The sequence below is a fragment of the Lonchura striata genome, chromosome 14, assembly GCF_050655825.1.
Source record: "Lonchura striata isolate lonStrDom1 chromosome 14, ASM5065582v1, whole genome shotgun sequence".
Classification (NCBI taxonomy): domain Eukaryota; kingdom Metazoa; phylum Chordata; class Aves; order Passeriformes; family Estrildidae; genus Lonchura; species Lonchura striata.
In genome coordinates this window covers 3,264,626-3,287,784 of record NC_140716.1, presented here as the reverse complement: position 1 = coordinate 3,287,784, position 23,159 = coordinate 3,264,626, and the positions used below count along the sequence as shown (strand labels likewise).

Genomic DNA, 23,159 nt, shown 5'->3' with positions numbered 1-23,159 from the left:
GGCACATGCAGAAGGGAAACTGAGGCATGTGGGACAAGGAAGGCCCTTGGTGGCAGGACTGGAGGTGATAGGGTGCCTGGAGAGGTGCTGGCTCATCCCTGTCCCCCTGAGCCACGTGTGGATGCCACAGGTACGGGAGCAGAGAAAAGGGCCACGTGCACATTCGTCACCACTGGGGCCAGGTGGCCTCTGTGGGGTGATGGGCTTGTGCTTAAGCACCCTAAAACTCCTGCTAAATGTGCCCTGGATCAGAGAGATCCTGGGAAAGAGCCTTTCAGAGGCTGCACTGAGCATCTCTTTAGCCCCAAACTCCATGGTGTGATGTGGGGACTGAGCACCCCAGTCCAGCTCCAGCACCCATCCCTGTTCCAGCACCCATCCCTGTTCCAGCACCCACCCTGCAGTGACAGGGCCCCGGGGCTCTACATCCACCCCTTTGCCTCCCACTGCTCCTGGGTGCTGGACACTGCCAGAGGGATCTGGGGATGCCAGAACCCCCACAGCCACCCCAAGCCACAGCCAGCCCTGCCGTCCCTCCAGGTCTTGAAATCCTATCTCATTCTCCTGGAAAACACAAGGTGTTTTTCATCCCCTCACATCCATACTCCCAGACAGCAGGACGTGGCTGGGGGGAAGGATGAGGGCAAGGGGTCTCAGGGACCACCTGCACCAGGGGCTGCCAAAGGATGCCCCAAAACCCAGCCAGTCTGTACCCCCTTACCCCTCCCCACAGCCCCCTGCAGACCCCCAGAGCCCCCCCAGCTGCCCTGGCTCAGAGGATAGCTGTAAATATCCCAGGAAATCAGCCTGGGAAGGGGCAGAGCCCCAGCTACTCCCCAGGCAGGGGGGGTCAGCCAGATCCCAGGGAGGGGTCAGCCCTTACCTGGTGTGTGCCCGGGGGGACCCCAGCGCTCCCCGGCCATGGCTGCAGGGCACAGGGTGCCCCGGGGCCCTGCTGCAGCCCGGGCAGGAGACAGAGAGTTTTAATTGAATTTCTAGATTATCCTGGGGGAGAAATTGTAATCTCCTTAAATCCAACCTCTGGTCGAGGCCCATAACCTACTGTCCTGTGCCGGGGAAGGGATTTAGCGAGGGGGAGGGGAGGTTTCCCAGCCTGCTGATGCTCTGGACCCTGCAGCCAGCAGGATTTGACCCACAGGACGCCAGCGATCTGCTCCCAGCAGGCCCAGGGCCCTGCAAATTAAAGTTCTGCAGAAGCAATGCCCTGTCCCCATGTCCTGCCATGGTAACAGTGTCCCAGGAGCCTCAGGAGCTGGTGGGGTTGGGTCTCTGGTGATGGAAATGGCTGGTACTGCATCAGCGGGGTCTTTGGAGGGTGAAGAGGAGCCCCCGTGGGTGGGACTCATGGCTGGGAGATGTTCAGGGCTTAGAACTGAAATACTACCCAGCCCAGCTATGCCCAAGGTGCCGGAGCATTGTACAAGTGCCCAAGCAAGTCCTGTTCCCTGTCCAGGCTGTGGTGGGCACCTCCCTCCCCAAAAAAACATCCCTGGAATGTGTGGCCCCGAGGATGTGCCTGGATGTGTCAGTGACCTGGGGGTGTCTCCATCACATGGCCCTGGTCCCTCCTGCATGCTCCCAAATCTGGATATGTGCTGGGCTCCAGCTCCAGCCCCAAACCTCCCAGCGATGGGGCTGAGGCAGATGATGGCAGAGCTGGAATCAGTCGGCCACGCTCCTGCCTGCCGTAGCTGGAGCCTCTGCAGGGACACGGATTTCCATTGGGAATGGCAGGTTCCCATCCAGCACATGCCAGGAGGCTCAGGGGAGAGCAACACCCCTGCCCCAGCCCTGGCCCTGGCCAAGGAGGGAGCATCCAGCTGCTAAAAACCACCGTGGGAAGAAAAAGGAAAAGCGAGGCAGAAAGGGCAAATGTCTCGAAGTGGATTTCATCACCAACCAGATGGAAACAAGCTGAGGGCCACAGTGCTGAAGGCTTCCTATCCTGAAGGTAACACCAGTGATTGGAAGCATCTCTGGGATATCACGGGCACGGATTATTTCAAGAGCCCTCTCACACCTCAGGGTCGGAGGCAGGAGATGACGGATCTGGATCCATCCATCCTCGTTCAGCAAGACTAATCCCATACTTCCCGCTTGCCCACGTCCAGCTGAGGCCTCTTTCCCAAATCCCATTACTCCCAAGGCAGGTTTTCACTTGTTCTCACCTAACACAAACCCCCCACTCCAGAAGCCGTGTCTCCCGCTCCAGGGAAATCACGAGTGTGGGCAGAGCCCGTGCCCAGGAAATGTTTATCCTGAAGGCACAACCACACGGCAGGTTGGGAGCCATGGAGCTGCCAGCCGGAGCCAGGAGCTGTGGGGAGAGCGATGGCATCTCCCCACGGTGACATTCCAGCTGGGAATCTGCACGGAAAGGAGCGGGATGACCATGAGAACCAGCTCAGGATACACACATCCCTTCCAACCAGGAGAGTTGGGATGTAAAAACAAGGCTGAGCCATCAACTGCTCATCAGCACCCTCCACTCTTTTTCAGACCTTAAACCCATTATCTTTCCTGCTCCATCAAAACACTAACAACTGCTCAAGGTGAGAAATACAGCCCGTGTCCCACTGCCCCCGGCAGCTTTCCTGGCTCCATGGCAGTGCCAGGGTACAGTTGTCATTTCCACCCCTGCAGTGCTGTGCTTCCAGGGCTCTTTGGCACTGCCGTGGGTTAGGGTGTCAGCAGAGCCCTGAACGTGACTGGTGCGGTAGATAGGGACAGGCGAACGGAAGATTTCGGGATGTAACAGAAAGCAGGACCCTTCCCCCCTCATCCTGCGATATGTAATCCATCACCCCTCCTAACTCAGTAGTTTTCCACCCCTTACTAACCCTAGAGACTCTACCTTCTTCCTTCAACTTAGCAAAGCCCCTTGACTATTTAACCTCACGAGATAATAAACGCCATTTGACCATCCACCACGTTGGTGGCTGTGTGTGTCTGTGGCCCGGGCGAGGCCGGGCTGCCATGCTGTCCCTTGGAACCAGGTCACCTTGCCTTCTCAGCAGAAGGCACCAGCCTGGTAAGCCCAGGAGGAAGGAAACGGGGAGGAAGGGCGCGCCGAGCCCGGGGAGAGCCGCTCTCCTGGCCCTACTTACCCCGCGGTGGCAGCGAGAGCCGCAGATGCTGAGCCCGGGGCCGGCGGCCGAGGGAGCGACGGGGACTTTGCCGATGTCCTGCCCGATTGCTCCCGAGCTCAGATTACAGCCTCGCTTCTTCCCTACATGTACAGGACATGGCACCCCGGCCGCGGCCCCGGGGAGCCACCGCCAGCGAGGGGGATGTGCACCTGCAGCGCCATTTCCAAGGGGCAGGGAGGGGAACCGCCGTGTGACAATGCTGGGCAGCCCAAGATGCCTTAGCGTTGGGATGGAAGCGGCTTGGTGGGGATTTCAGAGATTTTTGGGAAGTGAAGGAACAGCCAGAAGGATGAGACACGTTCCAAACTGGTGGATCAGACAGTGGTGACAGGCAGTCGATGTTCCAAGGAAAGACCACTTTGTTCTTGCTGTTTAATGATGGCCGTGACACAAACCCCATCTTCTCAGGAGAGGATGAAAAATCATCCTCCTTTTCTGCTGGGGATGTCCAACTCCCCTGGTGCACTCATGATGCTGTCCAGCACCTTCAAGACAAAAAAGGCGTTTGCACTGTTTTTGCAGCTATTAGTTTTCATCCAGCTCATGGCTCTGCCTGCAGCAATTCATGAGTTTCAGCGTCTTCAAAATCCTGCAAGGGCTCCCTTTAAAGCTCTCATTCCTCAAGCAGAGCCTGTTTGGAGGAAATCTCCTTCCCAGGGGTAACAGGTTTCTGTCCCAATGTTTCTGCCTTTTCAACGCTTCTTTGCTGTCACTGGAGAGCTGGACAACCCCAAACTTCAGACATGACCCCAAACCCAAGTAGCTGAAGGGCAGCAAAGGCAGGGCAGGGTATTTTGGGGACCGTCTTTATCTGCTGCATGAAGATTTAGCACAGGCGTTGCGTAACGCTGGGGGGGTCACTGCTCTTGTCCCCTCTCGCCGTCAGAGATCAGAGACTCAATTAATCCTCCCTCATTCCCTGCCCACGGGGACCAGCCATGGGTGCCCTCTCAGCCTGGCCCTGGCAGCAAGAAGTCAAATCTCTGCCCGACGTCAGCATCCGCTGATGTTTGTAGCCCACAGCCTGGGGGTGATGTGCTGTGGGACACTCCACTGCCACATCCTAGAGCACCCATTGCCACCACTCAGGGCTCCCATTGTTCCTCCCAGGCCACCCACCTTGCTTGGAAAGCCCTGTTCAAACTGAGGTGGCCATGAAGGAACCAGACAGACACCGAGGTCCCTAAAGTGAGTCATTATTTCTGTGCCCCAACCTCAGGTTCTGTTGTTAAGGGGCTCAGCAGACACAGACAGAGATCTGAGCATCTAAGGCATTTAAAAGGACATTTTTAAACCATCAAGGTTTGGTGCACATCCCCCTGTGTTCCCCCTATGCTCCTATGCACAGAGCAGGTCACTGGTGGGTGGATCACTCAGGCACACACTGCAGGATCACAACAGCAATAAAGGGATCCCTATTTTTTTTTGGCCAGCCCTAAAATAACAACCCCCACGTGTGTCCTTGTGCAACCCTACAATGAACAAGGCGAGTGCAAAGCCCGGCGTTGGCAAGCCCGGGCACTGCTGTGTGCACACATGGGCTGACAAGGAGAAGGACACCAGCAGGCAAACCCAAAATGCTGTCACAGGAAGATTTGGGGAGGTAAAGGTGGTGTCGTGCTGCTGCCACCCACAACAGCCTGCAGAACCCCTGGGGTCCTGGTCCTGCCTACCAGCATCCCTTGAGCGGTAAAAACAGACACCACAGAGCATCCTGGCATGGCTGGGTGGCCGTGATGGCGATGGGAGGGCACAGAGCAAAAGGACCCCGGGGCTGGGGCAGGGGCCAAGTCTGGTGGCACTGGGGGGGATGACAAGTCTGGTGGCATTGGGACACGGTGACATGCCCCTGGTGAAGAGCCTCACGGAGAGTTACACAACGCCGGCGCGGCCGCCCTTGGCTGTGTGAGCCGTGCGTGCTCCTATCGACACGGCCCCGGCCGCCCTCCGACATCCCCGCGGGCACAGAACTCTGCAAGTGGCATAAATATGAGTGCACGTGAGCAGGGGACCTGCTCCAGCCCCTCTCAAAGCCTGGAGCTCCTGCAGTGGTCAGCAGCCATGCACCAGCATCCCACTGTCCCCTGGTTGTGCCATGGCAGAGGGTCAGGAGGGCTGTGTGGAGCAGGGGAACAGGGCAGGCAGCCACCCCCAGCATCCTGCTGGGAAAACACAGTGGCTAAGGCACTGCATGACCCCCACCCAGGGACTTTTAGGATATCAAAGTCCAGCAAGAAGGATGCAATAAATTCAAACCTGGGGGATGTGATACCAGATTAGGGGAAGGCAGTAAGTGCTGCAGGCAGGACCTTGGTTCTTTGGTCTTGCCTCTTAAAGACGTCTGTGACCCCAAACCACCCTCAAGACTATTTCAGGAGAGGAAGAAAAATCCACCTCTTTTTCTGTTGGAGGGGAAAAACACTCTCTGCTCCCATAGGCAGCAAGGAGCCCTTCCTTCAGTACAGCAGTTGGAGAAGCAGGGATGCTTTTGTCCATAGGGATGGGGAAACTGAGGCATGGTGGCTGGAGAGGCCTGAGCGTGGGGACTGGCAGCAGCCCTTGTCATCACCTTCCCCCCTGGCTGGCCTGGCCCCAGGTCGAGATATTTATAAAGGCGATAAGGGAGCAGAAAGAATTTTCCAAACGCCGAAGTTACGTAACCTCTCCTTGCCCTCCATGGACATCGTCTTTAATTATAGGTTTGGGATGGTGGGGGGACCCCTCCGTGGTGGGGCTGGTGGGGGCTTGGTCACCCCAAAGGGTCTCACCCTCCTCTTCCTCCCCACAGAGAGTCCCCAGGGCCAGGCACCAGCCTGTGCCACCGCGTCACCCCGTGGAACCCCTTTCCTGAGGGACCCTGATGGTTTTGTGGCCAGTCTCCCCATCCTGTGCAGGGGACCCCAGGTTTTTGTCTGGTGCCACCACGTCACCCCATGGAACCCCATTCCTGAGGGACCCTGATGGTTTTGTGGCCAGTCTCCCCATCCTGTGCAGGGGACCCCAGGTTTTTGTCTTGGTTCTGGGTGGCTGATCCCACCATGGTGTGCACGCCCTGCAGCATAGCCCAGCACGTGCTGGATGTCACAACAGCTGACAACCTGAGCACAGCTGGCATTGCCATGGTGACAATCGATGGCTGCTGCTGGGAGGATTCATGTGGAGCTGCTGCACCAGCACCTGCCCCCCAAAGTGCTGACCCTGCACCCCAGAGACTGCAGGCACCCCCTGCCCTCCACCAGCCCCATTTCCACCACTCTTTACCCCATTACACCCCATAGAAAACTTCCAAACCCTCCTCCATCACCTCACAGCTGCCTCCAACTCCACCAGCTGTGCCTCAGTTTCCCCAGCCCTGCGCTTGCTCCCCCAGGGGAGGACGGAGTCCCTTCCCTGGGATATTTTTCTGTCGCCCAACTTCGGCCAAGGCTGCGGAGTTGGAGGGATGCTGAGCGAAGGCTCCGTCGCTGTGGCAACCCGCGGCGGCCGTCTCCAGGCGACCGCCCAGGGATGCTGCAGAGATGCTCTGGAGGCAGAGTGAGAGGGACCAGGGCGGTGGGGGATGTATCCATAGGGATGCCACCCCCCTACTCCCCTTCCCTACCCAAACCACAGCCTGCATCTCTGTCACAGGGTGTTAGAACACCCTGAAAACAGCCACCGATTTGACTCAGGCAGCCGCCTGAGCACTGACAAGCTCATGGCAGCACCGGCTGGCTGGTGGGAGCACCAGCAGGATGCTCCCGGGTGGGAGCAGGGCCACTCCGCTTCCAGGGAGACCTGCAGAGCTGTGGAAATCATTGCTGGAAATAAGCCCGTTAGCTTCTTAACCCTCATTAAGCAGCTTAGGGGGGGACACGCGCCATCCTACGCAAGCCCGGAGGCGGAGAAGGCCCTTCCAGGGCGCAGGGGTGACGGGATCTCCGTGGGTGCCGTGGGGGCGGCACGGGGGGCACGACCCCGGCCCTCCCCTCGCTGCTGCATCCAACCCCCCCGTCGGTGCTCGGCAGCCGGGCCCACCGGCAGCGGGCAGGGATGGCGAGGAGGGGATGGCACAGCCGTGTGACGAGCGGGGGAGGTCTCAGCGGGGACAGGGGTGGCGGTGACAGCGCCCGGCCAGCGCCCGACGCCGCGGCTGCGGGACGGAGCGGGACGCTCCTAATCACTCCACTTGGAAACCGTCCCGTTTTTACATTTGTTAAATTAAAGGATGTCAGCCTTGTCTGATGCCAAGCCCAGGCTTCCTCGGAAATTTAAACTAATGACAGCGAGGAAAATGAGCTGAAACCAGAGCACAGGCGCTCCCACGGTATCCAGCCGCACCAGCATCCCTCTGGCGGGGTTCATACATGGCAGCTTGCAAAGCACCAACCAGCCACAAAGATCTCAACTTCCTGCCCCCAAATCCAACCTTGCCCACTCTGCTCGGCCACAAGGTGCACTGGTGGCACCTGGGCAAGCCAGGCTGTCGTTCTGGGAGCCCCAGAGACCCCCATCCTCCTCCAGCCTCTCGAAGGGCAAACATCTCCCTCCTTCCAGGGTACCGCTGCCCCGGGCAGAGAGAGGGGTTTATCAGCACGGGGTGGAGGTGGGAGAGCAGATTAGCGAGTGCGATGTCCGGATCTCTCCAGCTCTGACGAATTCCTACAGCCGGCTCCATCCTGCCTGGCCCTGTGCCAGCCGGCAGCGGGGTCCTGGCAGGGCGCGGGGGCTGCCGCCGTCACACGGCCCCTCGCTGCCCCTCTTCCCCTCGCAAATACCTGGGCTCAGGCGAGGGCTTCGCTCCCGGCGCTCTCCAGGCTCCGCTGGGGTGGGTTTTGTGCTGCAGCTGAGTAAAACCACAGAGTGGTGGTTGTATTTTTTTTTTTTTTTCTTTTCCTTTTATAATTTTCTCGGCGAGATAAAATTAAACAAACAAGCCCTTCTGGGAGCAGCGTGAGGAAGGGAGCCTGCTTCCCTACAGATGTGCGTGTCCTCAGCTATTACAACCACCGAATTAAGCTTTCCCTGGGGCTGGGACATTTGCACAATCCCACTCGTTCGCCTCCTGCGGTTTCACTGGTAGGAGACTGGCTCACTCTGCAGCCTCCCTCCCCATGAGGTCATTACCCAAACACCTATTTTTCACAAAAACATTGAGAATGTTGGCTTTTTTTCCTGACCTCACCATCTTGCCATCAAACTAGAGTGGTTTGGAGTGCAAGGCTGGGAGAGCTCAGCGAAGCAGAACAGGTTGAGGAGAAGAATGGAATGGAATGGAATGGAATGGAATGGAATGGAATGGAATGGAATAGAATAGAATAGAATAGAATAGAATAGAATAGAATAGAATAGAATAGAATAGAATAGAATAGAATAGAATAGAATAGAATAGAATAGAATAGAATAGAATAGAGATGCAGCCAGGCATTCCCCAGGGGGTGGGACTGCAGAGGAGGGGGAAAGCTGTCGGTCAGGAGGGGAGTGGGCTCTCCAAACCCCATCTGCACTGCAAGCCCCATCTGCATCCCCCAAACCCAAAAAGGAACAATCATGGCATAAGACTTCAAACACACCTAAACTTCCCAGCTTCATCTGCCTCAGGAGCCAGCACAGAAGCGTTGCCATAGCTTTGAGGACCACCGGTGGGTTTTGCAGCACAATCTGGACCACGGATCTATGCAAATCCCCAAGGCAGAAGTCTTTATGGAGGCATATGACAACCGAAAAAGAATAGCGCTCAGTGCTCTACTCCCACACGCCACCCCCCCAACTTCACCATCATTTAAATCAGTCTTAAGTTGGAAGAATTCAAATCAACACTGTCGTCACAGAGCCAAGCAGAGAGGTGACACAACTTGGATGCTGCCAGGGAAATTGCCCCCCTGAGACTCCAAACTCATCAGCCCATCACTTTTTTTTTGAAACCCCATCGAGGAAAACAAATGAACTGGCAACTCGCTGCCCCCAGCCCTCCATCGCCTCTTGCCTGGGCTGCTGGAGAGGTTTCCAACCAGCCTTCCCCCTGGGATCAACAGGAGGGGGACCAGTGGGAGAAAAACATATCCAAGACATGCTGTTGAGGCTAGAGAGCTGCAGTTGGAAAAGAAATCAAAGCTTCTAAAGAGAGAGATGCCAAGGAGATACGTTGTTCCCAGGAGAAACAGGACATTCCTCTCCCAGGGGGAGAAAATGAGGAGGAGGGCTCATGCCACCTCTTTCAGCTCCCTGCCATAGGTGCTCAGCAGTCTGGGCACAGCTTGTCCCCTCTGTGCCACACTGCAGGCACAGATGGCATCACAGCTATTGATTTTTTTTCTTGTGTTTTGTTGGGGTTTTTTTTTTACCCCAAAAGCATATTTTCCATTCGGGAAAAGGTTGCTGGGTCCTGACAGACCCAAGGTGCATGTGGAGGCACTCTTTGGGCTCCTGGAGACCTCCCTGCCTTTCTGCACCACACAGAATCATTAGGGTTGCAAAAGGTCTCTAGGATCACCCAGTCCAATTGTTAACCCAGCACTGCCATGGCCACCACTAATCCATGTCCCCAAGTCCCTTACCCACACCTTTAACCATGTGCCCAGACCTGCTGCTGTCTCAGGGCTTCAGCAGAATCTTCAGGGCTCTTATGGGAGTCACAAAGAGAAGAAGGGGAAAATTTATATTTTGCTACATAATTTTATAATTTTCCCTGTGGGGAAAAATTTATATTTTGCTATTGCCAGAAACACCAAAATCAGGTCCTGGCTTAGTCCATAGAGGGAAGGATCATCAGGTCGGATTTTCCTTACAAAACATGTTTGAGTTACACAAGCAGTGGGATCAGGCTGGAAGCAAGCGGGTGAGATCATCTCAGTGCAGTCCTGGTTGATCCCCTGAAACCACCCAGTTTGGCTGGTTCAGCACAATTCCTGCAGCAAATTGTTCCTGCAGGAAGTTTTATACCCATGCCCTTGGGCTAAGCCTTGACAGCATCCTTCACTGGGAACAGCTCCCTGCCTCCTCAAGGCAACACCTGGGGATCTTGGAGGGAGAGGAGGGTGGGAGCAGAATTGGCCTGGCTGTAAATAATCCCATGGAAAGGAAACAGGAGAAAAAAGCAGCAAACAGAAACCAATAAATCCAGGGAGATGCGTTCAGCTACAGGCACTCAGTGTGAACAGCTCCTTGTGCTCCTGGTGATCCCATAGAATCAGGCACAGGAGAAAATGGGATCCATTGCAGCTCAGCAGAGCAGGATCCAGCCCAGACATTGCCTTTCCATGAGAAACACATGGAAACCAACCCAGAGCCCGCTGTGATACAACACATGGCTCGTGGCAAGACCTCATCCACTCTGCTCCATTAGAAAAGATAAAGTTGAGCAAAGGGAGAGTTAAATAAAGGAGAGTTAAATTACAGAGAGTTAAATTAAGATGCTTGTTGGACCATGTTAACACAGAGCTGGCCTGGCTCCTGGTGCCACCGGCACTGAACACCCAGCAATCCCATCCCCAGCAAGCTGGGAAATAGCCTGTGTTTAAGGCAATCATTATTTGCAATCTGTGATCCCAGAGAAAAGGGCAGAAAAAGCAACTTCTCATTTTCACCAATAAAAGAGAAATTGCAGAAGCTCAGCGAGCACAGTGGCCAGCAGGTCACAACCAGCAGTGCTAGAGTGATTCATCCTAAAAGAGCCAGATTTAGTCAAACTAGCCTAGAATAAGGCAGGGAAACAGCCCAGAGTTTTCTCTGTTGGTGCCCGCCAGTTATTCACCCATAGGAGCAATAGGGCCAGCGAAGAGGAGGCAGAGCAACATCATCCCCACCACCGCTGTCCCTCCAGCTCCAATGAAAAGCTTCAATCCCAGCTCTCACACTTGCATGCTGCACAAAAACCCATTAAAAGAAGGATTTTTTCCCCCTCTTTTCCCAGCCTGTCTTCCCAGAGCGCATCAGTTCCCAAAAGTGCGGGAGGACCAAGGCACCAGGCACTGCTCCGCAGCATCCACCGGACTGGTTTTCCCCATAAAACCATCTGAGCAGCTTCAGTCTGGCTTGTGTGTAACTCATTATTAAAGCTGAGCAAATAATTCAGGGCAAGAGCTCCAGGAGCAATGTTTTGCCTTTTCATTTTCCGCTCTCGAGCTGTCTGCAGTTTTCCCAGAGCTCGGGGATGATTTAAAGACCTGTCTCCGGATGGGAGCGCCTCGCTGCGATGCCGGCTCCGAGTGTTTGATGGCCCGGATTTCACGTGCATGTTTGAGGACACGCCGGATACATAAGGATGGATGAGCCTTTCCCGGTACCCTAATTAGATGAGCAGCATTTGCAAGTGGGTTCTGGAGATTTTTTTTTTTCTTTTTCTGTGTTGGAGACCTGCAAACCCTTCAACGCAGAGTTAACGACCGCCTGTTCGTTAGGCAGGGCTCGACTTTGCTTTGTGGTGCATCATTTTTCCAGTCAATGGTGCCATCCTGGACATGAGATTTCCTTGGAGCATCCCGTTCCCAGCTCCTCTTTACACCTCCAACCACTAAGGATGTGGGAAAGGAGGATGGGACCATGGGCAGAGCTGTGATGGCTCCAACCTTCCAGCGCTGCAGCCATCCCAGGAATTTGTTGCCTCATTAGAGGAAAGGTTAGAGAGAAGGGATCGGCTCTGTGCAAACTCCCCGTGGTGCTCATGTGATGCAGGCTGGCAAAGGCAGCTCGCCCCAGTGCTCGGGCAAGTGCCAGCCAAAAGAAAAGCAGGGAAGGGAGAGCCACATTCCCAGGCTGCAGAACCCAGATCAGAGGTCCCCATGCTTGGAGTAGATCCTGTCCCTCCCCACACCGACTGCCTGTCCCTGGGAAGCCCATCTGTCCTCAAGGGCGTATGAAATGCTGACTCCAACTGCCTCCACCCTTTTCCTGGAGGAAAGGGCTGTTGTCAGCTGGTGCTGTGACCCCAGACACTCATCAGAGAAGATGAGGGGGCTGAGAAAGGGACACCCCTCCTGAAGCTGCAGTAGGAAAAGTTACATCGAGGACAACCCTGGCTCATTTTATGGGCTTGGCCCTGGAGAAAGATTTGAGCTCCCAGGACTGGGCCAAGCAGCCGCTGTCACTGAGTTTGTTGCTTTGAGGATGGAGCAAACCAATGCCATTGACCTCCCACTGTAAAACCCCTCAGAGCAGCTCATGTGCTGGACAGAAGGAGCCATTTAAGGTGCCCCCAGCACCTGAAAGGGGCCAGGGACACTTTGAGGCCATCCCAGGTGACCAAGCCTGGGGTTCCATTAGTCCTGGTTGGAAACCCCTCTCCAGGCCCAAACAGCTTTCTCCTCCCATTGCATAATTGCACTTTGTTGAGCAGACCCAGCCTCTGGCAATACATTTTCTCCAGCCTTGCTGCTCTCCTGCAACATTTCCCTTATTCCTTTTGCTCTCTCTGGACAGTTGTTGAAACACGTGGAGAGGGAGAGGAGAGAAAAAACCAATGCTTGTCCTGCAGGTAAAGCAAAACCCCAGATGGGAAAGGAGGGAAAAAAGCAGGGAGTGGTGTCAGATGCCTCTTCCCAATTCATCCCCTCCCAGTTTGCCTGTGGGGGTTTGACAAAAGTGCTCTTTGGCTGACAAAATGATTACAGGGTGCCGAGACAGTAAGTTGCACATGGGTTTCTTTCCTGCATTTCAAACAGGGTGAGGACACGGCTGTGCTTCTGGAGGGGTCACAATGATGGGGGTGAGGAAGGGGGAATTTGGGAAGAGGAGGAAGGAGGGGAGGAAGGATATCTTCTGCTTGGGCAAAAAGCATGGACGGAGCAGGTGGGAATGTGAGTGAGTGAAGCCAAAGGCAGGTGAGGCTGAAGATCCGTGATGGATGGGGCTGGGTTTGGGAGGATGTTGGTGGCAGTGTCTGGACCAGCCCAAAGTGAGGAAGGGAGGCTCTGAGCAGGGTCAGATCTTGTGGCCTTGCTCCGAGATGGAGCAGCAGCACCACGGGGAGAGGAGCGGGTGCGCTGAGCTCCGGTGGGAGCGCGGACTGCGCGGAGCGGAGCGAGGTGCCCGCAGCGCGCTCGGACTCGCCGTGCCTGCAGGCAGTGGGTGCTGGGCAGCGGGGAGGAGCAGAGGAGGATTTCAGCTCCCAACTCAATCTGTCGGAGAACTTGGCCTGCTCCCCGTCAAGCTGAAAATAGCATACATGTAAGGACGCGCACGCAGTGCTGGCTGCGTCCTCGCCGAGCGCTTCCTTCCTGCTGCGCTCCACGCAGCGCCCCGAGCCCCCCACGGGGGACACGGCCGGGGCAAGATGCTCCTCAGAGCATCCTTATGCCACAAACCACCAGCGCACAGATGCAAGATCCTTTCACCTTCAGCTGCTTTTCACGGGTACCGCGAGGTCCGTCCGGCGGCGGCCTCCCCGCCGGTATCATCTGGAGCGGGCGAGGCTGAGCGCGGCTCACGGCGGGGGCCGAGCTTTATTAGAAACAGCATCTGGCTTCAGCCCTCCCTGCTCACCCTTGGGATCAGGATGGGGCAGAGAGCACGCACCGGTGCCCAGGCAGCAGGCAGGGAACTTCCACAAGTCCCCAGTTTGTCTCCTGATTTTATCTCCGAGTTTATTATTGGCGGTGGGAGAACGAAGCCCTGGCGCTCCGCTGCAGGAGCCCGTGCTGCCCGGCCGGGTCCAGCCCCAGCCCTCGGAGGGACGGGGAAGCAGCAGAGCGTGCTGCAAGCTGGAGGATGGAGATAACCCTGGCAGCAGCCAGAGCTGGTTCCTGCAGCGGAGAAGGAAGAAAAGAGGCTGAGCTCCCCATGGACCTCAGGCGCAGCAATAATGGGAGAGCTTTGTCGGGACATCGCTGCAGCTCTGAGCACAGCTTGTGCAAAGTGCTGCTTCTCTCCCATCCCTGCTGGGAATACCTCTAAAGAAATGTTCCTCTAAAGGGCAAATACCCCGGGATGGAGGAAATACAGAAAGCAGCCTTATGGGGCGGTGACTGAGCGATCTAAGAATTACAAAAAGCAAATTACACCAGGGCTGGGGAGGAATATACAGGGGTATACGTGGATGTACAGGTGATCCACATGGAGCTTGGTGCTTGAAAGAGGGAATTGTTCAGAACACACAGGATGTTCTGTGCTCAGGGTAGTCAGGGTGAACTGGACACAGACTATGGGGTGATTCCCTGTGCAGCAGGAGCCAGCAGCCCTCCAGCTTCTAGGGAGTCCCACGTCCCAGGACATGGCTCCACAGCAGCACCCAGCAGGACAGGCACTGCCTTGTGAGAACACATTTCTCCCCCCAAATCTCCACTCTGCCAGGGTTTGCTTTATGCCAGCGGTGGCCTCATGGTGCAGCACTTGGCTGGGGAATCAGCAGGACACCAGGGAATATCAGTGGCTGGGCAGGGACCAAGACCACACTCACAGCACACCAGATCTGCACCTTGGCATGGCCAAAACCTCTCTTCTTCCCAAATCCCTCTGAGGAGCAGCGTTAGCCAGCATGTGGTATCATCTCTCCTGAAACAAAGCCATTGTGGTTGAGGCAGGATCCTTATTAATCCTTTCCTCCCTTTAATTTCCATTTTTTTCTCAGTTCCTTTCCCCATTGCTCAAGCAGGGCTTGGGTAGGGCCCTGCTGCTGCCAGCCTGTGCCCCTGTGGCACGGTGCCACTGGTGCTATTGCTCCGTGGCACAGGGATGTGATGGGTGGCTGCATTTGGGGTCGATGCTGAGATCAGAGGCTTGCAAAGGGAAGGGAGCATGGAGAGAGCAGAGAGCCCCAGATGGAGGGCAAGGGGAAGGTGGGGAGCACCAAAATAATGCCCCATCAGCACCAGGCAGAGGAGTGGGAGGGCTGCACGGGTGGGGCCCAGCCCCATCCACCATCCAGCTGGGGGGATGGAGACAGGAAACTGCCACTTATTGAACCACCTTTGGTGAAACATCCCAGCTTCTCCCCAGATACCTTTCCTAGAGATGGACCACAGGAAAAAGAGTGGGACAGGACTTCCTCAGCACCCACAAAACACAACAATCACTGTTGGGAAGGATGGATAAATATAATTATCCATAAATAATACAGCCAGGATGAGAACAGTCCTCTCTGCTAGCTGGACTTGCCTATGGATGGGTCTGGGGGTCAAGTGGACTGTTCCCTCTCACCCCCCAAAATGTACGGTTCACCCTGCACCTGTACCCTCCCCTAAAACATCAAGTGCCTGTAACCCCATTAGCCCAAGCCTTGTTCCAGCCACCTTGAAGCTCCCTGAAAAGAGGTCTCCGAGGGGCCGGACGCTCTCTTGGATCTTCCCCCTCTTAGGACCTGCACCCTCTCCTAGAGCATCCTCTTGTCTCTCCCTGCCCCATCCCCTCAAGGCTCACCCTGTGCTGTGTCTGGCAGCTCGAGGCAGGACCTTTCTCCATCCCTAATAAACTTTACACCCCAAGAGCAGCCTGCAGAGATCTCCCGTCCCCATTCACCCAAACCGTCCTGGAGCCCAGCGCTCCCCACAAATCACCTCTCCCACCTCTGCCAGCAGCACCTCCCTCAGCCACCCACCACCACACCTCCCTCCGCCCTTGGGTCATCCCATCACCTTCCTCCCCCTGGACCCCGAAAAGCACCATTTTCCCTGTAACATCCCACATCCAGCCCTCCTGCAGTCCCCTCCAGCACCAGCCCTGCAGCCCTGATTGTCACTGATGCCACCAAGGTGTCCCCAGCTCCCCAGGGACACGAGGCAGGGCCAGCTCGGAGCCTGGGTGCCCATGGTGCCCATTACATAAACACCCGGGCCTGGACTGTTTGTGTTTGTGCTGCCTTCAGCGCTGTGCTCCTCAACCCTACTTGCATAACAAATAATTAATAATAATTAATGACTGGAAGAACGGTGTGGGTTGCCAGATTGTGCTAATTAGCGAACAAACGCCATTGCACGAGCGAAGGCAGGCGTCACACGGCCCTGTGTCCTCACCAAGTGTGGGGACAAGATGGGGACAATGTCCTGTGTGACTCTTGGCCCTTCTGGGGTGGGGGAGAGGAGGAGGAAGAAGAGGAGGAGGAGGAGGGGGAGGCAGCACTATGGGTGGGTCACTGGTGCTCCCCGGTGGGGGCCTCAGCACAGCCCCGCTCTGTTCCCACACATGTGGCACCCCACAGCACCCCACAGCACCTCACAGTGTCCCACACCACCCCATAGCATCCCACAGCACCTCACAGCGTCCCACAGCACCCCACAGCATCCCACAGCACCCTACAGCACTCTACAGCACCCCACAGCATCCCACACCACCCCATAGCACCCCACAGCACCCCACAGCACCCCATAGTATCCCACAGAACCCCACAGCACCTCACAGTGTCCCACAGCACCCCAGAGCATCCCACATCACCCATTGCACTCTACAGCACCCCACAGCACCCCACAGCATCCCAGAGCACCCTACAGCACCCCACAGCACCCCACAGCATCCCAGAGCACCCTACAGCAACCCACAGCACCCCACAGCATCCCAGAGCATCCTACAGCAACCCACAGCATCCCACACCACCCCATAGCATCCCACAGCACCCCACAGTACCTCACAGCGTCCCACAGCACCCCACAGCATTCCACAGCATCCCACAGCACCCTACAGCATCCCACAGCACTCCACAGCACTTCACAGCATCCCACAGCACCCCACAGCATCCCACAGCATCCCACAGCACCCCACAGCACCCATTGCACCCTACAGCACCCCACAGCACCCCACGCCCGCTCGCTCTGTGCCCTTATCCGAGCCTGGGACGAGGCTCATTAATTGTCCGGCGATGGCGCCGCTCCACATCATTAAGGAGCAAACCAGCAGCGGCTCATTAAGGCAAAGCCTTTGCTCCGGCAGCTCCGCGGCCAAATCGTGCTGGGGACACTCTGCCCACAGGGTCCCTTCGGGTGGCAGCTCCTCCCTGGGGCAGGGGGACTGAAAGCACAAAACCAATTCCCCTGTGCCCCCAGTGCGGGAGGAGGATGGGGGGGCCTGGATTGAACACCTGGAGCAGCCCCGGCTCACACACCTGCACTGCCTCGGGCATGGAAGGACGGGGAAAGGGAAAAGGAGAGAGAAAAAGAATAGGAGCAAAGAAACAGAAGAGGAAAAGAGGGAGGAGACAGAAAAAAGGGAAAGGAATGAAGATAGCAAAGAGGAAAGAAAAGGGGAAGGGAAGGGAAGGGAAGGGAAGGGAAGGGAAGGGAAGGGAAGGGAAGGGAAGGGAAGGGAAGGGAAGGGAAGGGAAGGGAAGGGAAGGGAAGGGAAGGGAAGGGAAGGGAAGGGAAGGGAAGGGAAGGGAAGGGAAGGGAAGGGAAGGGAAGGGAAGGGAAGGGAAGGGAAGGGAAAGGGAAAGGGGAAAGGAAAGAGGAGAGGAGAGGAGAGGAGAGGAGAGGAGAGGAGAGGAGAGGAGAGGAGAGGAGAGGAGAGGAGAGGAGAGGAGAGGAGAGGAGAGGAGAGGAGAGGAGAGGAGAGGAGAGGAGAGGAGAGGAAAGGAAATCAGGTTCTCTTGTCTTAGATCTGCTCAAGCACTCACTGCTGATCACACATGGGAGCACTGGGAGCAGTGGGATGCTGGAGTGAGCTTGTGGATGTGTGTGGCCAGAGGCAGACTGGGAGCAGGGTGCCTTCCTCCCCGGGAGAGCAAGGGATGGAGCAGAGCAAAGCTCTCTCTCACTCCCCTCCACAAAACTCTGCAGGTCCAACTCAATTTCCCCAATCCCTGCAGTGTCCCAGACAAGCCCTGGATGCCAGCAGAGCTCTGGGGCCTCTCAGCTCCCACTGCAGCTCCAAAGCTGCCCCTGCTCTACCCGCAACAGAGCAGAGCTGGGGGCAATTACATTTCACTGCCTCTCCTCTCTCACTGTAATTCCTTTGCTCCACCGAATTGCTTCCCCTTCAGCACCACACATAATCCATTGCACTGTAATTACACGGGAATTTTAATATCTGATGTATTTCTAAGATGCACTTAATTCATCAGCCCCTTTAACCACACTGTCATTCCAGCCTTCAGCAGGGTGGGAAGGATGACTCGCTGTCAGATGGAGATTAGTGTGTAAGGAGTTGGAGGCTGTTCTCAGCCCAGCTGAGAGCCTCACTGCCAGATCCCACCCTGGCTGGGGAGCAGGATCCCACCGTGCCAGGTGGCCCAACCCTCCAGGGGGTTGTGCCAGGGCTCCCGTGTGCTGCTGCAGAGACAAAGGGCAGCACAATCCAGAGATCTTCCCAAACAATTGAATCATCCAACAGGTTGGAATTTGGCCTGTGCTGGGGTGAGTTTTATCCCTACAGCCCTGGGGGTTCCCCAAAGGGCTCTCTAAGGTGAGGGGTCCACGTTCAGATCCCAAGAAGAAAGTAGCCACTACTGAAGCCTTATTTTTCCTGGCATTTGTTTTGGTGGCTCCTTTCCAGCCGTGTCCTAAAAGGGAACCAAAGGCCTTTGAGCCTTTTGCAGGGAGCACAATGCAATGATTTTCCCAGCCCAGGCAGGAGGGATGAGCTCACTGGTGTCCTTGGTTCCCCTGGCTTTGGGGTGCAGGCTCCCTGTGCCGAGCACAGCACACATCACAGCTCCTCGGGGTGCCCAGCAGGGCAGGGGCTCAGCAGGATGCTGGGGGTGGTGGGGCTCCATCCCACCAAGCCCTGGCAGAAATGCCAGCTGAGCCTGGGCACGAGGGGCAAAGGGGGAGAGAAAAGGGTGGTGGTCTCACTGACTCGATCCCTGGGGGCACCCTGGCTGTCACGGATGGGTGACACCACATATTTCACACTGGCATCACACTGGGATTTCCCACAGCCCTGCAGTGACATCCATGCTGCCCTGTCAGGCACCTCTGTGGGCAGGTGGCACTCACAGGTGGTTGCACTGCCCCATCTCAGCACTGGCCAAGCAGCACCACAGAGACACAGCCCAGCTTCTGGGGGCACTGGGTGGTCCTGCATGAGCAGGATGGGCCAGGAACCCACCAGGTCCCCCACAACACCGGGTGACCATTGGGACACAAACCCTGACATGGGCCAGGTGACCACCAGGTGACACAAACCCTCCTCCTGCTTCCAGCGAGCTGTGCCAGAGTGGGGCTGTGGTGGCATTTCAGCTCAGGCAGGTGCCACCCTGAGCCCCTGGGCTGCTGTCAGCACCCTGAGCCCACCCACAGCCCTGGGGCTCCCAGGGCTGGGTCAGACCCAGGTGTACTCCAGCACTTGGCAGTGGTCAGGCACGGTGGCACACTGGTGGCACACTGGTGGCACGCTGGTGGCACACTGGTGACACACAGGTCTGCTGCCTTGGCACAGCCTGGCAGGGAGGTCTCTCCCCACAGCTCCCTGCTCCTGGGAACTCAGGCTGGGGACAGGAAGGTGCTGCAGCCAGCCTGACGTCCCCCCGTGGCCCAAGTCACGTCACACACACTCCAGAGCTGCACCTCCCTGCCAGGCTGCTCCGAGTGCCAGCACGTCCCTGTGCCCTGTGCCAGCCCTCTGGGGGCAGAGCTTGGGCTGAGCTGGGGCATCTCCAACCGAGGAGATGGTAATTCCCCATCCCCTCCCTATCCAGAGGGTCCCTGGTAGCTGCCCCCCATAGAATGTCACAGCCTCCTGCCTCAGTTTCCCCCCTCCACAGTGCTCTCCGAGAGGGTAGAGGCAGGACTGTGGGCACAGTAGGGTCTCCAACCTGACCTCTGGCTTAGGACTCTCTGCTGTCCCCATCCCCAAGCCCTCCTTCCACAGGGGTGCTGCCACCCAGGGGGAATTCTGGCCCCCAAGGTCACTGCTAGAAGGTGCTGGGAGCAGACACCTCAACCTCATGCCCAGCCAGCCCTCCCATCCACCCCCTCCATGTTCTGGCCACTCCCTGAAGCTCAGCTACCCTGCAGGTGTCCCCCTCCCTCTCCTTGTCCCCAAAAAGCAAATATCCAGGGAGATGGGCTCGGCGCTGCAGCTCTGCCGGTGGCACTGGCGCTGAGCAGAGCAGGCACTGCAGCACGGCTCTTACGTAAGCCCCAGCCAGCTCTGGGGATGTAGGACACCGGGGGTGTCCCCGGCCCCCCCGGGGCTGCCACCCCACCCCGCCCCAGCCACGGGGCTCGGGAGTTTGGGGGAAAACCCCACCAGCTCAGCCCAGGCTGCAAGGGCTGCAAGGGGGACACTGGGGTGGCCCTTGGGTTGTTGTGGCCCTGCCATGGGACACACGGCGGTGGGGACAGGAGCGGGGGGACAGGAGGGTTGTGCCGCCGTGGGGCAGGGGATGGGGCAAGCGGTGGGGTGGGGTGGGGCTGCACCCACATCCCACTGAGTGCCTCTGGTCTCACCAGAGCTCGCCCGTGCAAGGAGCCCAGGGAAGGAGCCGGGTGGTCAGGTTGGCACTCCCAGGCTGGGCCTGCCTCAGGGCGGCTCACGGAGAGGGATGAACACGGCCAGGGCAAAACATCCAGCCCTGATCCCAAGCTGCTACATCTGTATCCCCATCCCCACAAATCTGGAGGGTCAGCACCCCTAAGGACAGCCTTCCTGAGGCCAGGATCCCTGTGACAGATCCCAGCCTCCTTGGGATCAGCGTCCCTGGAAGAGCATCCCAGGGAGGAGCATCCCTGGTGCCTCCAGCACAAGCTGGGGAGCCACGATCAGGTTTTTCCAGAGCTGAAGGGAAGATCCTTCCCCTAAGGAACAGCCCTGGCCTCACCTGCCCGGCATCCCTGCAGGGAAACAGAGGTGAGGGATGGCACAGCCAGCATCACCCGGGTCACCCATCCCCAAAACGCCCATCCCATGTGCTGGGGGCACAGCGAGTGGGCAGGCAGGGCTGGCAGCACCTGGGATCAGCCTTACCCTGGCTACCAGAGCATCGGGATCCCGGCAGCATCCCCATCCCCTGCCTTGGTGCGGGATGGGGAGCCCCGTCCCCACAGGTAGGTGATTTCTCTCTGCCTTTCTGGCAGGCACGGTCTGGATCTGGCCATTTCTGCTTGGGGATGTCAGGGGAGGGGAAAAAAAGCCCGGGCTAAAGGTTCCAGCAATGGGAGATACCAGAGCAGGAAATTAATGGTAATTAATTCATAATGACGCTGAGATAGTGATACCAGATGCTTCAAAAGTCCAACGGGGGAATCTGAGAGAGCTTTGCAAGAAATCCATCGCCCACCGGCAGTCCTGCCTCACTGCAAGCTGGGAACCAGGGAGTCAGCTGGGAACTGGGATCAAGCTGGGACTGCAGGACCAATCTGGAACTAGGGAACAAGCTAGGAACGAGCCAGGAATGCTGAAAGAGGGGCACATCCCTGCGAGGTGACAATCCCAGAGTCAGCCAGAGCTGTGCAGAGCAGCACTGGGACCCTCCCTGCCGTCACACTCCCACCTTTCTCCCTTGCACCCCAACTCAGAAGCTGGAGTGGAGCTGGAGTGACAAGACACCCACCGAGCTCCGCTCCCTGGGGCACAGGGGCTTCCCGAGACCATTAATGCTGATTTTTTTTCTCTCTTTTCCTCCATTTCGGGCACAGCAGGTTCAGGGAAGGTGGCTGGGTATGCACTGGGCACTCAGGGGCCTGCAGGGGGATGGAGGGACACAGCCTCATGATCTGGGACAGAGACACAGCGTCCCTACACTCAAAAGATGATTTCTCCCTCCTCATCCAGGTGAGCCAGCTCCTGCCCTGCACTGCCAAACCCAAACAGGGCCAGACTTCAGCCAAAGGGTGGAAAAGAACCTAGAAAGGGGCTTGAGCCTGGTGCCACCTCCCCAGGGCTGGGGATGGCAAAGCCAGCGCCGGGAAGGGTGCAACCATGAACTCTGCAAAACCCAGAGGCAAACCCCTGGGCTTGGAGCTGTTTGCCCTGACAGGGGGGTCGTGCTCCTTCCCACAGCGATCCAGCAGCACCCAGAGGGGACCCTGGGAGCGGGGACTGGCAGGGCCTGGCAGCGGCAGAGCAGGGTGGCACGGCCGGGGCACGGCGCTGCCACCGCTGCTTACATAAGGTGCCCCCTCCAAGTGCCACACAGGGCAGAGCTGTCCCTGCAGCGACCCCTCGCAGGGACAGCACCCCCAAATCTGCCAACCCAGCCTCCTTCCCCCTGCACAGAGGTCGGGTGAGGTTCCCGTGTGTCTCAGGCACATTCCCACCCTAGAAGCCCCTAAAAGCCAGCAGGACTCGGGTGGCAATGCCGGGTTCCAGCTCGCGGTGCGGTTCCCCCGGCAGCTCCTCCGAAGTTTCTCCGCAGCGGGAGCGGTTTCTGCTGCAGGGACAGGGGAGAACCCCACCGTGAGCACCGCCAGGATCTACAGAGCACCACGGCACCAGAGTGGGGCGACGCCAAAATCCCACCCCAGCTGGTCCCAGGGGAATCGCCATAATCCCCCTGGTCATTCCAGCGCTAAGGAAAAAAAACTACGTTGACTTCACAGGCAAAGCAACTCTTTTGGGTAAAGAGCAGCAGAGGCAACACAGGATTTCAAAGTGTGTTTTGGATCAGAGGCAAGAAGTAAAGTGGCCTTTACGGTGCCTTCCCCAGCAAAGCCAGAGCTTTATTAAGCTTATCTGGCATGGATGGGAACACTGACTGTTATTCTAGGCCTGAAAAGAGCAAGCAAGGATATTTTTTCTTTTTTTTTAGGTCTTGTTTTCATTATTTTCTGGTAGCTTCATTGCTTTGTGCTCAATCAAAGGGAATTTCACCTGCTGTTCCAAACAAAAGGCCCTGGAAAGTTTTGCAGAGAAGGGGATCGGGGAAGAAGGTTTGTAGAAACAAAATGAGTTGTTGCAGGGCTTGTTGTGGATTTCTTTTCACAGTGACCTGTAAAACATCCCCAGCTCTTTGCTGCTTGCAGAAGATCTGGCACCGACATGTGAGTCCCCTGTCCCCAGCAGTGTCACCCCCGGGATGGCAATGGGAAGGTCTCAGAAATTGGGGCTGGTTTGGGGTGCAGAGGGAAGGCAGCAGGACCGCTTCCCATCTTTTTCACGGGCAAAGTCACGCCACGCTTTCTAAGAACAGGAAAGAAATGAACCCAGCCC

General features: G+C 57.1%; 1 protein-coding gene across 1 annotated transcript in view; it reads right to left on the bottom strand.

Moving 5' to 3' along the window:
* The window catches only part of LOC110481203 (ATP-sensitive inward rectifier potassium channel 12), a 31,004-nt gene that overhangs the window by 6,372 nt on the left and 1,473 nt on the right, over nt 1–23,159 (bottom strand). The window lies entirely within an intron of this gene.